Source organism: Saimiri boliviensis, chromosome 2 (genome assembly GCF_048565385.1).
Source record: "Saimiri boliviensis isolate mSaiBol1 chromosome 2, mSaiBol1.pri, whole genome shotgun sequence".
Taxonomy (NCBI): domain Eukaryota; kingdom Metazoa; phylum Chordata; class Mammalia; order Primates; family Cebidae; genus Saimiri; species Saimiri boliviensis.
Genome location: NC_133450.1, coordinates 86,978,918 through 86,999,154, shown reverse-complemented (window position 1 = coordinate 86,999,154; position 20,237 = coordinate 86,978,918). Strand labels below are relative to the sequence as shown.

The window sequence follows — 20,237 nt, the reverse complement described above, 5'->3', positions numbered from 1 at the left end:
GCAGAGGTGGACTTATAATACCTTCCTTCTTGTGCTAAGCCAATGCACATCTCTGAACTGAATGTGGAAAACTGAACTGAACAGTCTTCACAAACCAAATGCAGCTTGTAGTAAAATAAAAGATCCTGCAGGATGATTTCATTTCTCTAGTGTCTAAAACAGCAAATTTACAGAGACAGAAAGTAGATCAGCGGTTGCCTAGAGCTGGGGGTAGGAGTGGGTATGAACTGAAAATGGACATGAGGAAACATTTTGGGGTAGTGGAAATGTTCTAAAACTGGGTTGTGGTGACAGTTGCACAACTCTAAAAGCTTACTAAAATAATTGAATTGTACACTTACAATGGGCGAATTTTATGGTATGTAAAGTTGTCTTAATAAAGCTGATGTTGTTTTAAAGTTAGCGTAGGTAACTGATTTAAATTGGTATGCCAAATAGCACTGGTTAGTATGTGCATTAGGATCCTGACTCTGCTGCTTGCAAACCATGTGAATTGAAATAAATTATTTCACATCCCCCAGCCTCAATCTCCTCATTTGTAAAGTGGGTGATGATAGTGCGTATCTCAAAAAGCAGAGTACCAGTTAAATGAGACAACTTAAAGATTTCTTTTTTTTTTTTTTCTGAGACAGAGCTTCACTCTTGCTGCTCAGGCTGGAGTGCAATGGTGTAATCTTGGCTCACCGCAACCTTGCCTCCCGGGTTCAAACGATTCTCCTGCCTCAGCCTCCTGAGTAGCTGGGATTACAGGCATGCACCACTATGCCTGGCTAATTTTTGTATTTTTAGTAGAGACGATGTTTCTCCAGGTTGGTCAGGCTGGTCTCGAACTCCCAACCTCAGGTGATCCACCTGCCTTGACCTCTCAAAGTACTGGGATTACAGGCATGAACCATCACGCCTGGCCGACTTACAGTCTTAACCACTATATTTTACCTTAGAAATGAGAATGCGAGAAGGTAGGGAGGTGTGTTGATCTTTTTTTGACTTGGAGAGGGAAGGTCATTCTGAATTTTTCAATGAGAATGATCTGGAAGGAGCATGCTCTAGCACTGTCTTAGACTCTCAGACCCACCCATTCCCTGTGCCCAGTGGGTTCACATTTTCACTCTCCCATTCCAAGGAACTCGGACATTGACAGTCACCTCTTTCTGGGTCTGGTTGCAAGGATAAAAGGAACAGTATTCATTATCAGGCAGAAGAATTGAGTGGCAGACTGCAAGAGCTCCGGGCCCCTAGGTGACTGTCCCAGACTGACTGCCATAGGAGACATTCTAAGGCAGACATAATCTGGTCAACTGAATGTGCAACATGGGTTCCTGATGCCCAGATAAATCCAGAAAATCAAGGCTGGTTACTGGAAGCAAAATGAGATAAGTCAAAAGAGGCAGTGTGGGAGAAAGAGGGATGGGCCCAAGGCCGGATGGAGGGTTTGTGTTCTCCTTGTATGTGGAGTGTACTTTACGCTGAAGCTTTTACGAATATGGGATGGACAGGATGAAGTAGCAGCAATTATTATTATTATTATTATATTATTTATTACTTTTGAAATAGAGTCTCACTTTGTCACCAGCATGGAGTGCGGTGGCATGACCTTGGCTCACTGCAGCCTCCACCTCCCAGGTTCAAGTGATCCTGTACCCTCAACCTCCTGAGTAGCTGGGATTTCAGGTATGCACCACCACGCCTGGCTAATTTTTGTATTTTTAGTGGAGACAGGGTTTTGCCATGTTGTCCAGGCTGGTCTCGAACTCCTGAGCTCAAAGGATCCACCAGCTTCAGCTTCCCAAAGTGCTGGGATTACCGGCATGAGCCACAGAGCCCGGCCTAATTCTTAGAGGAAAGAGGCATACGGTTGCATTATTTGTACCCTCACAAACTCCTCCCACTCTGTTCTTGGCAGGCTGGCCTGTTCATTCATTCATCCCACATACATTACCAAATTCCTTCTCTCACAGACCTTATACTGTAGTGGAAGACAGACAATAAAGAAATAATCAAGCCAGTGCTGATCCCAGCACTTTGGTAGGCCAAGGCAGGTGAACCACGAGGTCAGGAGATGGAGACCATCCTGGCCGACGTGGTGAAACCCCGTCTCTACTAAAACACAAAAAACTAGCCAGGTGTGGTGGTGCATGCCTGTAGTCCCAGCTACTCAGGAGGCTGAGGCAGGGGAATACCTTAGACCCGGGAGATGGAGGTTGCAGTGAGCCAAGACTGAACCACTGCACTCCAGCCTAGTGACTGGGCAAGACTCCCTTTCAAAAAAAAAAAAAAAAGAAAAGAAAGAAAGAAAGAAAGAAAGAAAAAAAGAAAAGAAAAGAAATAATCAGGCGGGACATGGTGGCTCACGCCTGTAATCCCAACACTTTGGGAGCCCGAGGCAGACAGATCACCTGAGGTCAGGAGCTTGAGACCAGCCTGACCAATATGATGAAACCTCGTCTCTACTAAAAACACCAAAATGAGCTGGGTGTGGTGGCATGTGCCTGTAATCCTCGCTACTCAGAAGGCTGAGACAGAAGAATCACTTGAATCCGGGTGGCAGAGGTCGCAGTGAGTCAAGATCGAGACATTGCACTCCAGCCTGAACAACAGGAGCAAAACTCCCATCTAAAAAAGAAATAATCAAATGACTCTGTAATCTAAATGCTAACAAGGAAAGGATGCGCAGGAGGCAAAATGGTTTAGACTGAGTGGTCAGGAAAGACTCCTCTGAGAAAGTAACATGTTAGCAGGGCTTTGAGGGAGCAGAAGGAACAAAGGTTGGAAGAAGGAGCACTCTTGGCAGACAAAAGAGAACATGCAAAGGCCCTGGGCTTGGTGTCAGCTCTGTGTGTTCAAGGAGCACAAAGAAACCAGTGTAGCTGGGGCAGAGTGAGAAGGAAGCAGTGTGGTAGGAGATTATTTCAGGGTGATGGTCAGGGCCCAGGCCTATTGGCTTTACTGGCCATGACAAACACATGGATTTCATTTCAGATGTGATGAAAAGCCAATGGAAGAGTTTTGAACAGGGTGCAAGGCTGAGGTTATTCCAGCTGTTTTGAAGAATATGGGCTGGGCCTGGTGCCTAATGCCTGCAATCCCAGCACTTTGGGATGCCAAGGTAGGAGGACCAGTTGAGGCCAGGTGTTGGAGGTCAGTCTGGGCAACATAGTGAGACAAAAACTACCATCGCTACAAAAACTACACCAATGAGGTGAGTGTAGAGGTGTGTACGTGTTGTGTCAGTCAGGAGGCTGAGGTGGGAGGGCTGCTTGAGCCCAGGAGTTGGAGGGTACAGTGAGCTACGGTTGCTCCACTGGATTCAGCCTGGGTAACAGGGCGAGACCCTGTCTCTAAAAAAAATCAAAGAATGTATAGGAACTTTCTCACCAAACTACTACAGGATTCCACACTGAAGCAGCCCCTTTACCAGAGAAAGTCTCATGGCCTTGTCTAAGGTGGGAAGGAATATGGGCTATGGACTCTGAATTGCCGGAATGAGGAAATGGATCTCTCCTCCCGTTTTCTATTCTTGATGGTTCTCTTTCCCATTTAGGCCTCGTACATGGATATGTCTACCTCTCCTTTTTTGCCCTAAGAATCAATGCGTTGGTTTGTTTTCAGAGGTTTGCTTTTAGAAACAATTCGGTCCCCATCAATTCTCTGACACTGTGTCTTGAAAACACTGAAAAAAAAAAATGTTTAATAAGATTTGGAGGAAAACTGCAATTTAAAATGTTTTAACAGAAAAGAAATCAATGACCTCCCTTTGTGCCATGAATGCTAAATCTGTTTCTTTGTTTTCTTAAAACATCTCTTCAACTCTAACCAGATGTCCACTGCCTGAATTGAAAAAAGACCCTAGGTAAGGCTTTGTGGACAGATACACTTTCATAAGATAACCGGAAGAACTAGGCCACCGAAAGGCTATACGCATCTGCTCGAGCTGCCCTAACAAAGCGCACTGTCAGGGTGTCTTCAACAACACAAGTGTATTTTCTCACAGTTCTAGAGGCTGGAAGTCCAATACCAAGGTGCCAGTGGGATTAGGCTCTGGCGAAGCCCCTCTCCTCTGCTTGCAGACAGCCACCTTCTCACTGTGTCCTTGCGTGGCCTTTTCTCTGTCTATGCTTGGGGCTTGGGGGAGCTCAGACGTCTCTCTCTTGTTTTAAGAACAGTAGTCCTATCTAATTAGGACTCCAATCTTACAACCTCATTTAACCTTAATTTCCTCTTTAATAGCTGGATCTCCAAATGCAGCCATATTGGGGATTAGGGCTTCAACATATGAATGTGGGGGTAGAGGGTAGCACACTTCATAATAGAAGTTCTCAGTAAATGTTCAGTGAAGACATGGGTAAATGAATGGATTTGTCTGGATATCCTGAACCTATCAGAGACCTCTGATGGAGCATGAGGTAAAAACAGTTGCTCAGGCAGAGAAATTATAGACCCATGAACTAAATGACCCAGAACCTACATAAATCAGTCATGTTTCCCTATATCAGCAATAACCCACTAGAAAATGCAATAACAGGCCAGGCACGGTGGCTCACAACTGTAAACCCAGCATTTTGGGAGGCTGAGGCAGGTGGATCACAAGGTCAGGAGTCCAAGACCAGCGTGACCAACATGGTAAAACCTCATCTTTACTAAAAATATGAAAATTAGCCAGGCGTGGGGGCTCATGCCTATAATCCCAGCTACTCAGGAGGATGAGGCAAGAGAATCGCTTGAACCTGGAAGGCAGAGGCTGCAGCAAGCTGAAATTGTGCCACTGCTTAGCCTGGGTGACAGGGCGAGACTCCGTCTTAAAAAAAAAGAGAAGAAAAGAAAATGCAGTAACAATTAAGGCTCAGTTTTTAAAAATTTTTTAAAAATTAAAAAATAATAATAATTAATTTTTTTTAAAAGGCTGGGCATGGTGGCTCACACCTGTGATCCAAGCACTTTGGAGGCCAAGGTGGGCAGATCACCTGAGGTCGGGAGTTCAAGAGCAGCCTGACCAACATGGTGAAACCCCATCTTATTAAAAAAAAAAAAAAAAAAAAGACTCAGTTCACTGTAGTAACAACAACCACAATAACTCAAATTTTACCTGACAAAGAATATATATAAGACTCCCTATGAACACAATTTAGAAATGCTACTAAAGCACATTTTAAAAGGATAGAGGCCAGGTGTGGTGGCTCACACCTACAATCCCAGCACTTTGGGAAGCCAAGGCAGGTGAATCACTTAAGGCTAGGAGTTTGACACGAGCCAGGCTAACATGGTGAAACCTCATCTCTACAAAAATACAAAAAAAAAAAGAAAAAGAAAAAAATTAGCCAGGCTTGTTGGCACATGCTTGTAATCCCAGCTACTCAGAAGGCTGAAGCAGGAGAAACGCTTGAACCCGGGAGGCTGAGGTTGCAATGAGCCAAAATCAAGCCACAGCACTCCAGCCTGGAAGACAGAGTGACACCCTGTCTCAAAATGAAAATAAAAATAAAATAATAATAATAATTTTAAATATCCTTCTAGCCAAGCCAAGCACATTTAAGGGACTATCATGGTGAGTATAATAGGTATGAGGCTTGTTCCTAAAAGTAGGGATGTGGGAGGCAGAAGAGTGCAAGCCAACCCTTCTTGTCCCACATGTCCTTACCCCTCCCCTCCACCTGTCTACAAGCAGCTTTCCTAAGGTCCTGGACCCTCAGATCCTTGCTGGAGTTGGAGGCAGAAATGTTCTGGATGTACAAAACACTTAAGGGATGTTAAGGAATATTAAGATAGTGTCCCCCAAAACTAGGGCATCCTCCTGACTATCCATGGCTGATCGGTAACATGTAAGAGAGAAATCTGGGTTTATTATTTTACAGTAGTATAAAGCAATAGCAAAGTTAACACAAAACCACTTGCTGGTCACAGCTTGTGCGGTGTCGGCTGGTGAGTCTCTGAGACCCAAAAATTGAGAGCGTTTTCGCACCCCAGGGGCTGCTTCTGGCGGCTCTGCGGCCATCAATATGCCACAGAGTGAATATATTGAATTACACTGTAAATGCTATAGATACCATTTGAATTACCACAAAAAAAGAGAAAGAAGGAAAGTTGAGAGGCTCATGAACGTTCAAAGAAGGCAACGAAAATGACTGGTCTGAAGGCTAAGCTTTACCATAAACAGTGCCTTGCTGAGGAAATACAAATCAAAAAGACTATCAAAATGCATGAAAAGAGAAACACCAAACAAAGGAATGATGAAAAGACTCCACAGGGAGCAGGACCTGCCTATCTGCTGGACAGAGAGAGACAATCTCGAGCTAAAGTACTTTCCAATATGATTAAGCAGAAAGTAAAAGAGAAAGCGGTAAAATGGGAAGTGTCTCTGCCTAATGTAGTGAATTGTGACATTCCACCACTTGCCAAGTCCTACAGATTCTACCTCTGCAGCGTGGCTGCACTCACCTAGATCGGCTGACCAAATTCATTCACTTGGTGTTTCCCTTTCAGGCTTGGATGTTCTCCACCTTCAACAGAAACAAAAGTATTAAAAGTTACTCAAACAGGAAAGAGAAAGAAGAAGGCATGGAAGAGGATGGTTACAAAAGTCTGGTTGGTTGGAGATGGCTTTAAAAGAAAACCACCTAAATATGAAAGATTCATCAGGGCAACGGGCTTGCATTTCAAGAAAGCCCATGTATCACATCCTGAATTAAAGCCACCTTTTGCCTACCAATAGGTGGTGTAAAGAAGAATCCCACCAGCGTGGTGGCTCATGCCTGTAATCCCAGCACTTTGGTAGGCTGATGCAGCGGATCACCTGAGGTCAGAAGTTTGAGACCAGTCTGACCAACATAAAGAAATCCCGTCTCTACTAAAAATACAGTATTAGCCGGGCTTGGTGGCACATGCCTGTAATTCCAGCTACTGGGGAGGGTGAGGCAGGAGAATTGCTTAAAACTCAAGAGGTGGAGGGTGCTGTGAGCTGAGATCGCACCATTGCATTTCTGACTGGGCAACAAGAGCAAAACTCTGTCTCAAAAAAAAAGAGAAGAAGAAGAATCCCTCATCTCCACTGTATATAACTTTAAGTTGTTATTACCAAAGGTACTGTCACTGAGGAAAATGTGAGCAAATTGGGCTTTGTGATGCAAGAAGGCAAAGTTATTTGGGGAAAATATGCCCAGGTTACTAACAATCCTGACAACGATGGGTGCATTAATGCAGTTTTACTGGTTTGACAGCAATTTCACATATAATTATTGAGGACTACACACTAATTGAAAAAACTGCCATTACTGTGATGTTTCTGAATACTACCAAACAGCCATACTTGTCTGCAATCATCGAGAGATTTATTAAATTGTAAACATTAACTTGGAAATTACAAAATCATTATAAAAATAATACTCCTTTAGGACTCTAACTTCAAACATTCCTCTTATCTGCCTGCAAATATTAGAAAAGATCACTTTCCCTTTAAGTATGCAAAGAGAAAATGTTTCCAGAATTAGTCTGAAACCTTTGTAGCTCTTTAGCTGGAAGGATCATCAACTAAAAATGCATCAATAGAGATACTAATGAAATAACCAGTGAATGTAAAATTATAAACCAACAAGTGTACTAAAGGAAAGAAATGAAGGGAATGTGCAAGGATTTTTAGCAGACTGAGAGTTTAGATTTTCCCCAGAAAGCAACTGGCACTGACAACAGAAAGAAACTGGGATTCACTGGGAGAAGAAAAGAGCATTGCAGCTTGGGACATCCCTAAGACCAAAACGAGGGCAGACCACTGGCAAGTCAGCCAAGGTGGCTGGAGTGAAGGGAGCAGGGGAATGAAGCAGGAGAGGGGAAGACCTGAGTATTTAGAGCTGTGTAGACTGCAGTTAGCCACCCTAGGGTTTTGTTTTGTTGAGATGGAGTCTTGCTTTGTCACCCAGGCTGGAGTGCAGTGGCACAATGCAGGCTCACTGCACCCTCTGTCTCCGGGGTACAAGAAACTCTCTGCCTCAGCCTCCTGAGTAGCTGGGATTACAGGTGCCTGCCACCCTGCCTGACTAATCTTTGTATTTTTAGTAGAGAGGGGGTTTCACCATCTTGGCCAGGCTGATCTTGAGCTCCTCACCTTGTGATCCACCCACCTTGAGATTGGAATTACAGGGGTGAACCACTGTGCCTGGCCTTTTTTTTTTTTTTTTTTTTTTTTTTTTTTTTTTTTTTTGAGACGGAGTCTCTCCCTGTTGCCAGACTGGAGTACAGTGGCACGACCTCAGCTCACTACATCCTGGGTTCAAGCCATTCTTTTGCCTCAGCCTCTCTAGTAGCTGGGACTACAGGCACGCACCACCATGCCCAGCTAATTTTTGTATTTTTAGTAGATAAGGGGTTTCACCATGTTGGCTGGGATGGTCTTGATCTCTTGACCTCATTATCTGTATGCCTCAGCCTCCCAAAGTACTGGAATTACAGTCGTGAGCCACCGCGCCTGGCCCACCCTACGGTTTTAAGAGGTGAAGTAGGATCATGATCAGCCTTACAATGGAAATGATGACACTGGCTGCAGTGTGATTCATGGGGTAGGGGTTCTGAGCGGGTGCAGGGCAACCAGACTTGCAACCACTGCTGTGATTGGGAGAGGTGATAGTAGCTTTGACTAGCGTGGGGGGCGGGGCAGTGTGGACATGAAGAGGAGCAGGTGGAAGTGCAAACTGTTGAGGTAAAATTATTAGACACATGAGTGGCTGGATGTGAGCGGGGAGGGACACCATGCCTGGGCTAACTCCTGGCTTTCCCGCTCTGGCACTGGGACATGTGCAGACGCATTCACCCAGACAAGAACACTGGAAAGGGAATGAATTGAGGGGCAAGAGCACAAGTCAGTCTCAGACAAGCTATTTGGAAGTGCCTTTGCAATCTCCGTGTGACCTCTGGCCTGTTTCCCAGTTCACAAATCCCTCACCTGTTAACAGTTATGATAAAAATGGCAGCAAGTTAGCTCCTAGGTGTGGAGGAGCAGAAGACAGACTCAGATGGGGGCTCTGCATTTACCCCCCACCCTCCCTGGAGCCTCTCTGAAAGATGCTCACTGGAAGATACTTTGTTTTTTGGTCTAGCTGAAGAACGAGAAACTCAAATGTGCTCTGATAAATAAGTAGGGGGCCTTCTTAACAAGGCGATGGCTTACTCTCCACCCTTTGCCCTCCTGCCCTGGAGGGAATGGCCGGCCACTCACTCTAAACTTAGAGAATCAGCTGCAGCAGGCGGTAAGGAGGAGAGCCAGACCTCTGCGAACATTACTGTAGAACGAGAACTGGCCGCAGTCTCGCATAGGGAGTGATTTCTCCTGCCTCCTGTCTTCAATCCAGATAGAGAAGCAACTTTCAGTTCCCCCATCATGGCACACTTCTTCTCTCTTATGGCCTCATTTGTGCTGCCTGCTCCCCAGAGACACTCTGCCCTTCCTCCTCTCCTACATCCCTTTCAACTGTGTGGGTTCCTGAGCATATTTTACTCAGTGCTCAGATACCACCCCTTTCTCAAGGCCTTTTCCGATGTCTCATAGCCGGGTTCAATGTTTATGGCAGAGACTGCCAATCGTCTACCCTATATCCATTCTCTTGTCTTTTTTTTCTTGGTTCAAGAACCCTTAATATTTGGCTAAGCATAAAGTGCTTGAGATAAAGTCTACATTTTCCAATGTCTTTTGCAGCTGGATGAGACCACTGGGCTAAGCTCTGGCTAATAATATTAAAGTGGATATGTTTGCAGCTTCTGGGACATGATTTTTTAGCGAAAAGACATGCCTTTCTTCCCCTTCCTTTATTTGAAAATGCTGGCTGATTCTTTAATCACCAGCTTGGACTAGGAAGACAGAGACCACACCCAAGGGATGGTGAAGCTTTGCACTAGGAAGAGATTGGATTTATTTCCTTTTTTTTTTTTTTTCTGAGACAGAGTCTCGCTCTGTTGCCCAGGCTTGAGTCGGGGGCATGATTTTGACTCACTGCAACCTCTGCCTCCCAGGTTCAAGTGATTCTCATGCGTCAGCCTCCTGAGTAGCTGGGACTACAGGCACCCTTCCTGGAGCCACCATGCCCTAATAATAATAATAATAATAATAATAATAATAATATATGTATTTTTCTTGTAGAGATGGGATTTCACCATGTTGGCCAGGCTGGTCTCGAACTCCTGGCCCCAAGCGATCCACCCATCTCAGACTCCCTAAGTGTTGAGATTACAGACATGAGCCACCGTGCCTGGCCTGGATTTATTCTAATGACTTTATGGAGCTATAGATATTTTGCACTGTCTACCTCTTGCTTTTGCTTGTGTGAAAGAGAAATAAACTCCCATCCTGTGTAAGGCACTGATATTTTCCTTACATGCAGCAAAACCTAGTCCGAATTTACACAGCGTCTCTCCTATGCGTTTATTCCTATGAAAACACTTACACTCTGCATTACCAGTTACTTACCTGAGTGAAAAAAGTCTGTCCTACCAGAGTTTACACTCTTCTTCTTATGCAGATAGCTCTAAAGATGTCCTTATCTAAGATAACTCCTATCTGTAAGTGTTCAGTAAGGAACCAGAAAGCCAGTTATACAAAGGCAATGCTGTGGAACCACTGCAAATGTTGCTTTCTGGTCTCAGGCTTGATAGTCACTAAGTGATACTGTGGTTAGGATTGTGCCCATTTCTCCTCCACTGCAATTTCTGTCTCTTGGACAAAACAGTCAGTTATTCAACCAACAAACCCACAGAAAACAAGACGGCGAAAAAAGCACGTATAACAAATGTCTTAAAACTGGCGTCTCCTAGTCAATGTCCTATGTTGTAGTGTTTGGAAAACCAAAAGTAATTTTTCAGACTCTGATGGTTTGACATTTGGAATATTGAAAGCTATCTGGAAAATCCTGATAGTCCAACATTTGTGTCTCCATCATTAGCTGCAGAAGCAGATGGTCAGAATGAATTTCAGTAGGATCAGGGGAGTAAGTACATCTGGTGGAGTAGCTCACTCCCTGCACCATTAGTGAGGTCGGTCATACACCCTTTAACAGACTCTGCCAATGAATCTACGCTCCTTAATTTACCTTATTTTCCCCCAGAACCTTTCCGAGGTCAAATACGGCATATCATGGTATTTTATACTTTTATACCCAGTGTTTCTGCCTTAATTGACTCATCTGTAGTTCACAGTCTTCAAGTATGAGCCAAAATAATAATAGCTAGAGAAAGAAGTACATAACCTGGACAAGATCCTAAAAGTCAAAAAAAATTTTTTTGATGCAGATATTATCAATATAATACTGTCCAAATGTCTGGACAAATCTGATAATCTTATAGGGTTGAGGTTCCAGTTGTGCTGGATTTTTAAACTTTCACTGGCCTGTTGGCTTTAAACTCCTGACTTCAAATTATCCTCCTGCCTCAGCCTCCCAAAGTGCTGGGATTACAGGTATAAGCCACTGCACCCTCCGGGAACTGAAGATTAAACGAGGTAGTGTATACAAAGCACACAGCTGCTATCAATAGGTTTTAGCTATTATCATGCTGTGGCCTTTAACTCCCTAAAGAGGGACTCCATTTTTAAAAAATCACATTGTATTCCTAGTACATACCATAGTGTCTGGAACATAATAAGCACCCCCAAAATGTTTAGTGTTAACTGAAATTATGAGAAGCACCTTGAATGCAAAGAGTTCTTGCTGGGATCCTCCTTTAAGTACAATTCTTCTCTCCTATAAATATAATCCTTCCCTCAGAAGGCCACATGGAGCTGGGCATGGTGGCTCATGCCTGTAATCTCAGCACTTTGGGAGGGTGAAGTGGGAGGATCACTTAAACCCAGGATTTGAAGAACAGCCTGGGAAACATGGGAAACCCTGTTTCTACAAAAATTAGCCTGGCATGGTAGTGAGTAACCATAGTCCCAGCTACCTGGGAAGCTGAGGTGGGAGGATTGCCTAAGCCCAGAGAGTTTGATGCAGCAGTGAGCTGTGATTGCACATTGTACTGCAGCCTGGGCAACAGAGTTAGACCCTGTCTGAAAAAGGAAAAGAAGAAAAAGAAGAAGGAGGAGGAGGGAGATGAAAGGAAGAGGAGGAGGAGGAGGAGGGAGGAGGAGGAGGCGGGAAGAGAAGAGAAGGAGAAAAAGGAGAAGGAGATGGAGGGGGAGGAGGATGAGGAGGAGGATGAGGAAGGGGAGGGAGTGGGGAGGGGGAGAGAGAAAGAGAGGGAGAAAGAGAGAGAGGGAGAGAGGGAGGGAGGGAGGGAGGGAAGGAAGGAAGGAAGGAAGGAAGGAAGGAAGGAAGGAAGGAAGGAAGGAAGGAAGGAAGGAAGGAGCCTACAGTGGAAAGAATCCCAGTCCAGAGTCTATGCGAAAAGGAGATCACTGACACATCTGTCCTGTGATTCCTGGAGCCTGCTGGGTAGAAGGTTGTTAACCAGAGTAATGTATACACAATCAGTGGCAGGGGAGAAAGAAAGTTTCATACGGATTAAAGGAGAGAAGTCATTTTATTTGGGCTCCTGCAGTATTATTACTTAGACTCTCATTTATTTTACATTACTTCTCTGATGACTGTACGTGAATAAATATTGACCAGTTGAATGATCTGATTCCTGCACTACAGGGTACACTTGCATAATCCCTTGTAGATATACTCCAGGGAGTGAGGCTACTTTGTGGAGTTCCTTGGCAGTAGCCCTAAGCAAAAGATTCTTTCTTGTTCTAAGCTGTGGCATGTGATTGTGGTTTTGGAGCTGGAAAAGAATAAGATTGAATATTACATGGCAAATTAGCTGGTCATTTCGAGTGTTGAACATTCTTCTTTCAAGAAGAGCTATTATTACAGCCTCTGCTGGCTTAAGCCAGTGAAAGTCCAGCCTGGGCACTGCGGCTCATGCCCATAATCCCAGCACTTTGGAAGCCTGAGGTGGACAGATTGCTCGGCCTTCTCCCTACTGCCCTCTGATGCACTCACTCCGGAAGCAGAAGGAGAGACCCTGGGCAGTGAGTCCCCGAGACACTCCCAGGCCCAGCAGAATCATCTCTTGAAGACAGAGACAAGAATGAGTGAAAGAAATGTAACCAGGAAAAGTCAGAAAGAGATGAGAGGTTTTTGAGATGTTTGGAGCAAGTTTTATTCCCTATCTTTTGGTTTGGGGAAAATTATATTGCACATGGTAGCAAGGAGAAAGAGGGAGGGTAGAAGTTTTGTCTTCTTTCCACCATTTGTCTCTCCAACCTTGTACTTGCTTGGGAGCTGTGCAGGGGCTGGTGACGAGGGCGTCAACCAAAAAGAATCTGTGTCATCAGCACCATTAGAAAGAAACCACGCTGGTCACAGCGGATCATGCCTGTAATCCTAGAGCTTTGGGAGGCTGAGAGGGGTTGGATCACTTGAGCCCAGGAGTTTGAGTAGCCTGGGCAACATAGAAAGAAGACCCTGTCTGTAAAAATAAGTTAAAAATTAGCCAGTCACAATGACGTACAACTGTAGTCCCAGCTACTTGGGCAGCTGAGGTAAGAGGAGAGCTTGAGTCAGGAGGCTTCAGGGAACTATTATTGAGCCAATGCACTCCACTGCCTGGGCAACAGAGTGAGAAATCATCTCTAAAAATAAAAATACAAAATAAGATAAACAGGCCAGGTGTGGTGGCTCACGCCTGTAATCCCAGCACTTTGTGAGGCCAAGGTGGGTGGATCACCTGAGGTCAGTAGTTCAAGACCAGCCTGGCCAATAAAGCAAACCCCATCTCTACTAAAAATACAAAAATTATCCAGGCACGGTGGCACATGCCTGTAACCCCAGCTACTCTGGAGGCTGAGGCACAAAAATCACTTGAACTCAGGAGCCGGAAGCTGCAATGAGCCGAGATTGCACCAGTACACACCAGCCTCGGCAACAGAGAGAGATCTTATCTCTAAAAATAAAAATAAAAAGCCCAGCACGGTGGCTCAAGCCTGTAATCCCAGCACTTTGGGAGGCCGAGGCGGGTGGATCATGAGGTCAAGAGATCGAGACCATCCTGGCCAACATGGTGAAACCCCGTCTCTACTAAAAATACAAGCAGTTAGCTGGGTATGGTGGTGCATGCCTGTAATCCCAGCTACTCAGGAGGCTGAGACAGGAGAATTGCCTGAACCCAGGAGGCGGAGGTTGCGGTGAGCCGAGATCGTGCCATTGCGCTCCAGCCTGGGTAACAAGAGCGAAACTCCGTCTCAAAAAAAAAAAAAAAGAAAAAAGAAAAAAAAAAAAATAAGATAAGGCATCAACCATCCAGCCATTTCTGCATTTTTGAGTGAGCCCACAACAAAAAAAGGAAAGAAAGAAATCAGACTTTCTGTATTAGTATGAAGTTTCACTCACCTCTTACTAGTTGGAAGCTTCTCCAAGTTGGTGGTGAGCAAAAGCCAAGAACTTCCTAGAGGTAAGATTGAGGTAGTTTTTGTTGAGGCTGTTTTATTGGCTATGTGTCATCTCTTAGGAGTAATTTGCATAAAACTTGTCAGAGTTATTTTCAAGGCCTGAAACACTAAATTTTTAACATTTACGATAAGGACCTTGGTCAACCTGACATCTGCCTGTCGAGGCTTTACCATGCACTACCTCCCAAGAGCCAATCAGCCCATTGCGAAGTTAGCGTTTTAGAAAGCAGCTTAGTCTACAGACAGCTTCAGCAACCTGCAATAAGAGGGGTGGGTGTAGGACGTCAGGACCCAGTGGGTGGAGAGGTACAATCCAAGGAGTATGGCTAATAGTAGAGTCTGTGGTTGGGAGTCAGCAGACCAAGAACGACTCTGTTTCCTCTTCTTTAAAATGGAGTTAATGAGAGTACCAGTCCAAAAAGGCAGTTGGCGGTAACTGAATGAGTTAATGCATGTAGCTCGCTCAGCACAGGGGTTGACTCGTAATGTATTCTCAACCAATGTGAGCTGTGTTCATCATCATCACCATTTTTTTTTTTTGAGATGGAGTTTCACTTTTGTTGCCCAGGCTAGAGTACATTGGCACAATCTCGGCTCACCCCAATCCCCGCCTCCCGAGCTCAAGCAATCCTCCTGCCTCAAGCAATTCTCCTGCCTCAATCTCCCAAGGAGCTGGGATTACAGGCATGTACCATCACACCTGGCTAATTTTGTATTTTTCACAGAGACAGGGTTTCTCCATGTTGGTCAGGCTGGTCTTGAACTCCCAACCCCAGGTGATCCACCTGCCTTGGCCTCTCAAAGTGCTGGGATTACAGGCGTGAGCCACCATGTGCCCAGCCATCACCACCATTATTATCACTATCATCCTGGCTCTTCTACTTACCAGGTTTGTGACCTGGGGCAAGTCGTGTAGCATTTCTAAAACTTGGATTCCTCATCTTTACATTAAAGAAAAAAAAATCATCATCAATAATGTAGTGAGGATGAAATAAAATGAGGCACATAAAGCATCTAACATGCCGCCATGTTCTGGCAAATAGTAGGTCCTCATTGAGGGGGTGCTATTTCCTATTGGTTTCAATGGCTTTCCTTTATTGATTAGTAGTCAAAAGAAGTATTTTGGAAGAAAGAATACCAAAGGAGGAAGACTCCAAAGTCTCCTTGATGAGAAAAGTTTACTCAATGGAAGAGACTCTCAAGGTTTTTTGTTTTTTGGTTTTTTTGAGATAGAATTTCACTCTTATTGCCTAGGCTGTAGTGTAACGGTGTGATCTCAGCTCACTGCAAGCTCTGCCTCCTGGGTTCAAGTGATTCTCCTGCCTCAGCCTCCCGAGTAACTGGGATTGCAGGCATGTGCCACCATGCCTGGCTAATTTTTGTATTTTTAGTAAAGACAAGGTTTCTCCATTTGGTCAGGCTGGTCTCAAACTGCCGACCTCCACCCGCCTCTGCCTCCCAAAGTGCTGGGATTACAGGCATGAGCCACCACGCCTGGCCGACTCTCAAGTTTTTATGAGAGTTTTTAATTTTCATTTTTTTGTGTGGTCTCATCAGACATCTCCCTAAGACCTCAGGTGTCCTTGAGTTTACAGTCCCACACATTAAGTGGCTTTCATTACTAAAGAAATCAGACAGGATCGAAGATTTCGGGACATGGATGTGGGGTTGCCAAATTTAGCAATAAAAATACAGGTGTGCACTATTTTATCTGGCCATCATACATGGATGCCAATTTTTATCTTCTTGTAAACTCAAGCTAGGACTGACTCTTGTTTTGTGATTTTGTGTGATTTACAATATCCAATGTCAAGGGCTTCTCAGAGAGAGAGATTTTTGTTTTGTTTTGTTTTGTTTTTTGTGTTTTTTTTTTTCTTTTTTTTTTTCTTTTTCTTTTTTCTCTTTTTTTAAAGACTGGGTTTCACCATGTTGGTCAGGCTGGTCATGAACTCCCGACCTCAGGTGATTCGCCCGCCTTGGCCTCCAAAGTGCTTGGATTACAGGCGTGAGCCACCACGCCCAACCGAGAGAGCGATATTACAGAGTGCAGGCTTAACTTTTCAGGGAGGCAGTTATCAAGGGCATCTTCTCCCATGAGTCATGTTGGGTCTAAGGATTATAGAAGCAAAATGAATCCTGGAGGTTAGGTTCTAGTAAGAAGGCCCTGGGTTAACTTCCTCAAGTTATTATTATTGTTAATTATTATTAACAATAATAATAACTTCATTATTGTTTCCTGGTACCATCAACAGAGCACTGCTCATTGTCCCCCACCCCCTGCCATCCCCTTACACCTTCCTTAGCCCTACAACGCCCCTTCTCTCACAAGTGGAAAGACTACGCAGTCTCCACAGTCTAAGGAATAGGGTGAACTACAGCTCCCTAAGGATGATATTATGAGAACCCAACACAAATCAGGCCTCCTGGGCTCCATTTTGTTCAACTCATAACATTCAGATGTTACATCATTTATCCTTCCAAACTCCAATGGCATTTCTTAGTGGCTTTGCTTTTGAAATGAAAATGCAGGCAGCAGAGCGAACTATCAAATGAATGACCTTTATTTCAAAACCTAACTGTGGTTCCTGGTAACAAGAGCAGACTTCAGAGAAAGATCAGGTTATGAACTCTCTGTGACATCTCACTCACTGTCCTATCCTAAAACCTTTTTTTTCGGTAGAGGAGGTATTAAGGTAAGGCAGTGTGTGTGTATGTGTGTGTGTGCATGTGCGTGTGCGTGTGTGTGTTTCCCTCTCCGGAATTTTCATTTACAATCTTTATGCCATTACTGACTGAGATAATACAGAGTCAGCCTTCATTGCAGAGTTTTAGATACTGGTCTATGAGGTTGGGTAGGGGAGGCTTCATATCTTCCCTGGTTTGGGTGCATACTTATCTCCCTCCCAGCCTGAGTCAGGAAATAGAAGAGACTGCAGCACCACATCTCACCACAAGGTATCATGCCCAGCTCCTATGCCCCTCCCACATCCCTTCCCACTCTGAACTCATGGCCTACAGAACTCCTGGATGGGCCTACACTATCTGAGAGGGGCCAGAAGGCTTTGAGTGACACAGTTGTTCCGCCTGCCTCTCAGAATGACTGACAGCACCTGAACCATGAATGCAGAGATAGAATGCACCATGGCTCTTCTCCAAGCCTTTGGTCCTCCTTTATTCATACCCTGCCTTCCAGCCTGGGGTATTTTTGACCTATTCAGATAAACTGAAGATGGCTGCAAACATGCTCTGCCTTTAAAGATCCTCTCACTGAGTCCTCATACCTGAGAGGGCAGAAAGCTTCAAGAAACATAGAGGCCTTTGCTTCATGTCAGGAGCTGGCCAAAGGGCACGAAGAGTGAAGGGACCATAAGCTACTAAGCTCCTCCCGAAGACCCCGTCTAGCAGAGGAGGAGGTGGAACAAGTGCCCTCTAGAAGTTATGAAATCCATCCCTCTACCTTCTGGCGGCACTGAAAATCAATAAATAGCTCCCTCTCCAATAAGATTTCCACTGGAATTGGAACCTGGAATTTCCTCAAATTGTAGTAGACAATTTGAGTCCCTGAACCTGGAATTTCCTCATATCATCTCAGAGAGAGCCTTTAAAGATCACAAATTAGAAATAGATGGTTTGAGATTCTCCTCCCTTTTTTGGATAATGCATGGGACTCCAGAATCTCTGCCCAAATATCCCCAAGCTTATCTCCAAACCCAGTGCAGACTTTTTTAAGATCAATCCTTCTCAGGGTGACCCAGACGCTGGTATGCACACCCCAACCTTAAGGGATCAACAAAGAGTGTTACGAGGAAGCTGGACTTACGGGCTGAGAAGTCCATATGGGAATGCAAGGGTTCTATGCTGATGCAAGAAGGGCTGGAGTGAGGAGTGGGAAGAAAAAAGGATGCAGGATGAGGGCCAAAGCTGGGGGCTGGCTCTTCCCATGCCGCCATGGTCCAGCAGGAGATTCTAAGACATCCAAAAATTTAAAATTCCAACTTGCACTTCCAGGTTGTTCTAAAGGTATTTTTGTCAAGGTAGGAGGACAGAACATATTGCGTTGAATGATTTGTGAGCTTTACTTATAACTTTAAAATATTTAGACATGTGGTGTTTAGGCCTCGCTTTGCATTCTTGTGAAGGCCTACAGTACCCCATGACCTACCCACAATCTTCTAGGAGAGGAACCTTTGCAGCTCAAATGGCTTAGAGCATGACCCAGCTGAAACTGCATGCTGTATCACCTCACATCTGTCCCACTCTACCCTATTTTGGCCCAAAAGAGTGGTCAGATCAGTGGGCACATCCTATGACCATGTTTTTTGCACGAACCCTATAGTAGTTGTCTGGTCTGTACTGAGGGCATTAAATCAAATATAAGACTTTTGTCCACCTTTCAGGGACCATTAAGCTTAATGCAGTTAGCCAAGTATGGTGGCTCACACCTGTAATCCCAGCACTTTGGGAGGCTGAGATGGGTGGATCACGAGGTCAGGAGATCGAGACCATTTTGGCCAACATGGTAAAACCCATCTCTAGAAAAAAATTTTAAAAATTTTAAAAACTTAATACAACTGAACTATGGGCCTTGAAGTCTTGCCTGAAAAAGATGAGGTGGTTGGGCCAGGCATGGTGGCTCATACCTGTAATCCCAGCACTTTGGGAAGCTGAGGTGGATAGATCACCTGAGGTCAGGAGTTTGAGACCAGCCTGAACGACATGGCAAAACCCCATCTCTACTAAAAATACAAAAAAATTAGCCAGGTATTGTGGCATGTGCCTGTAGTTACAGCTGCTTGGAAGGCCGAGGTGGGAGGATCACTCCAGCGAGCTGAGATGGCGCCACTGCACTCCAGTCTGGGCAACAGAGCGAGACTCGATCTCGAAAAAAAAAAAAAAAAAATGAAGTGGTTGAAATTTGGCTGACAATCCAACTTTCTTTCATTTTTTCCATGTCAGATGGTTCCTAGGCCATCATAATAAGGTTTGAGGGAGGCCCACCCATGTCTCACGCATGAGCATGAAACCACAATCATCACACTTATGAACTAACTACAAAAGGATCACTGACTCTTTTTAAAGAGTGGCATGTGCCAGTGAAGGTAAAAGAGAACAATGTCAGGCTCAAGGGGCCACTTGAGACACTTTGGGGAAGAAGAAGGGCATGCAGCAGCCACTAAGAGAGACTTGGAGGGACATGCAGAAGTGTTTGCAGGTGGACGAGTGCGGTGGCTCATGTCTGTAATCCCAGCACTTTGGGAGGCTGAGGTGGGCGGATCATGGGGTCAAGAAAGGGAGGTCATCCTGGCCAACATGGTAAAACCCCGTCTCTACTAAAAATACAAAAATTAGCTGGGCGTGGTGGCAGACACCTGTAGTCCCAGCTACTCAGGAGGCTGAGGCAGGTGAATCGCTTGAACCCAGGAGGCAGAGACTGCAGTGAGTCGAGATCATCCCACTACACTCCAGCCTGGGCAACAGAACAAGACTCCATCTCAAAAAGAGAAAAAAAAAAAAGTGTTTGCAGGTATCCTTAGGGAAATTGTACCATATGTTATGAGTAGCTTGTCTCACTTTCCCAAAGAAAAGTCAGTAAATGCTGCAGTACTCAGGATGGCTGATGGAGTTGAATTTGTTCACTTGTTTTGGAAGAGGGTGGCCAGGGGATGGAAGCAAATGCTGAGCCTGGCCCAAAGCTGATCTTGGAGTGACAACAGGAGCTGCAGAAGGGCTCATGTGCATTCAGGCTAACTTATTAAATGGAATGTTGGGCATCCATTTCTCTTTCTCCAGAGCTGACCATACAAAGGCTTCAAAGTAGGTGCCTAAGTATCTG

General features: G+C 44.8%; 1 protein-coding gene and 2 pseudogenes across 1 annotated transcript in view; 1 reads left to right on the top strand and 2 right to left on the bottom strand.

The window, feature by feature from the left end:
• The window catches only part of FAM81A (family with sequence similarity 81 member A), a 135,006-nt gene extending 128,510 nt beyond the window's left edge, over positions 1-6,496 (bottom strand). The window contains exon 1 of the mRNA XM_074393846.1: positions 6,433-6,496. The gene's annotated coding sequence lies outside the window, so the exon portion shown is untranslated. The remainder of the gene's footprint in view (positions 1-6,432) is intronic.
• On the top strand, positions 5,994-7,208 carry LOC101045361 (ribosome biogenesis protein NSA2 homolog; annotated as a pseudogene).
• Positions 7,209-19,354: 12,146 nt separating this feature from the next.
• LOC120364201 (small nucleolar RNA U13) lies at positions 19,355-19,465 on the bottom strand (annotated as a pseudogene).
• Between the last annotated feature and the right edge of the window lie 772 nt (positions 19,466-20,237).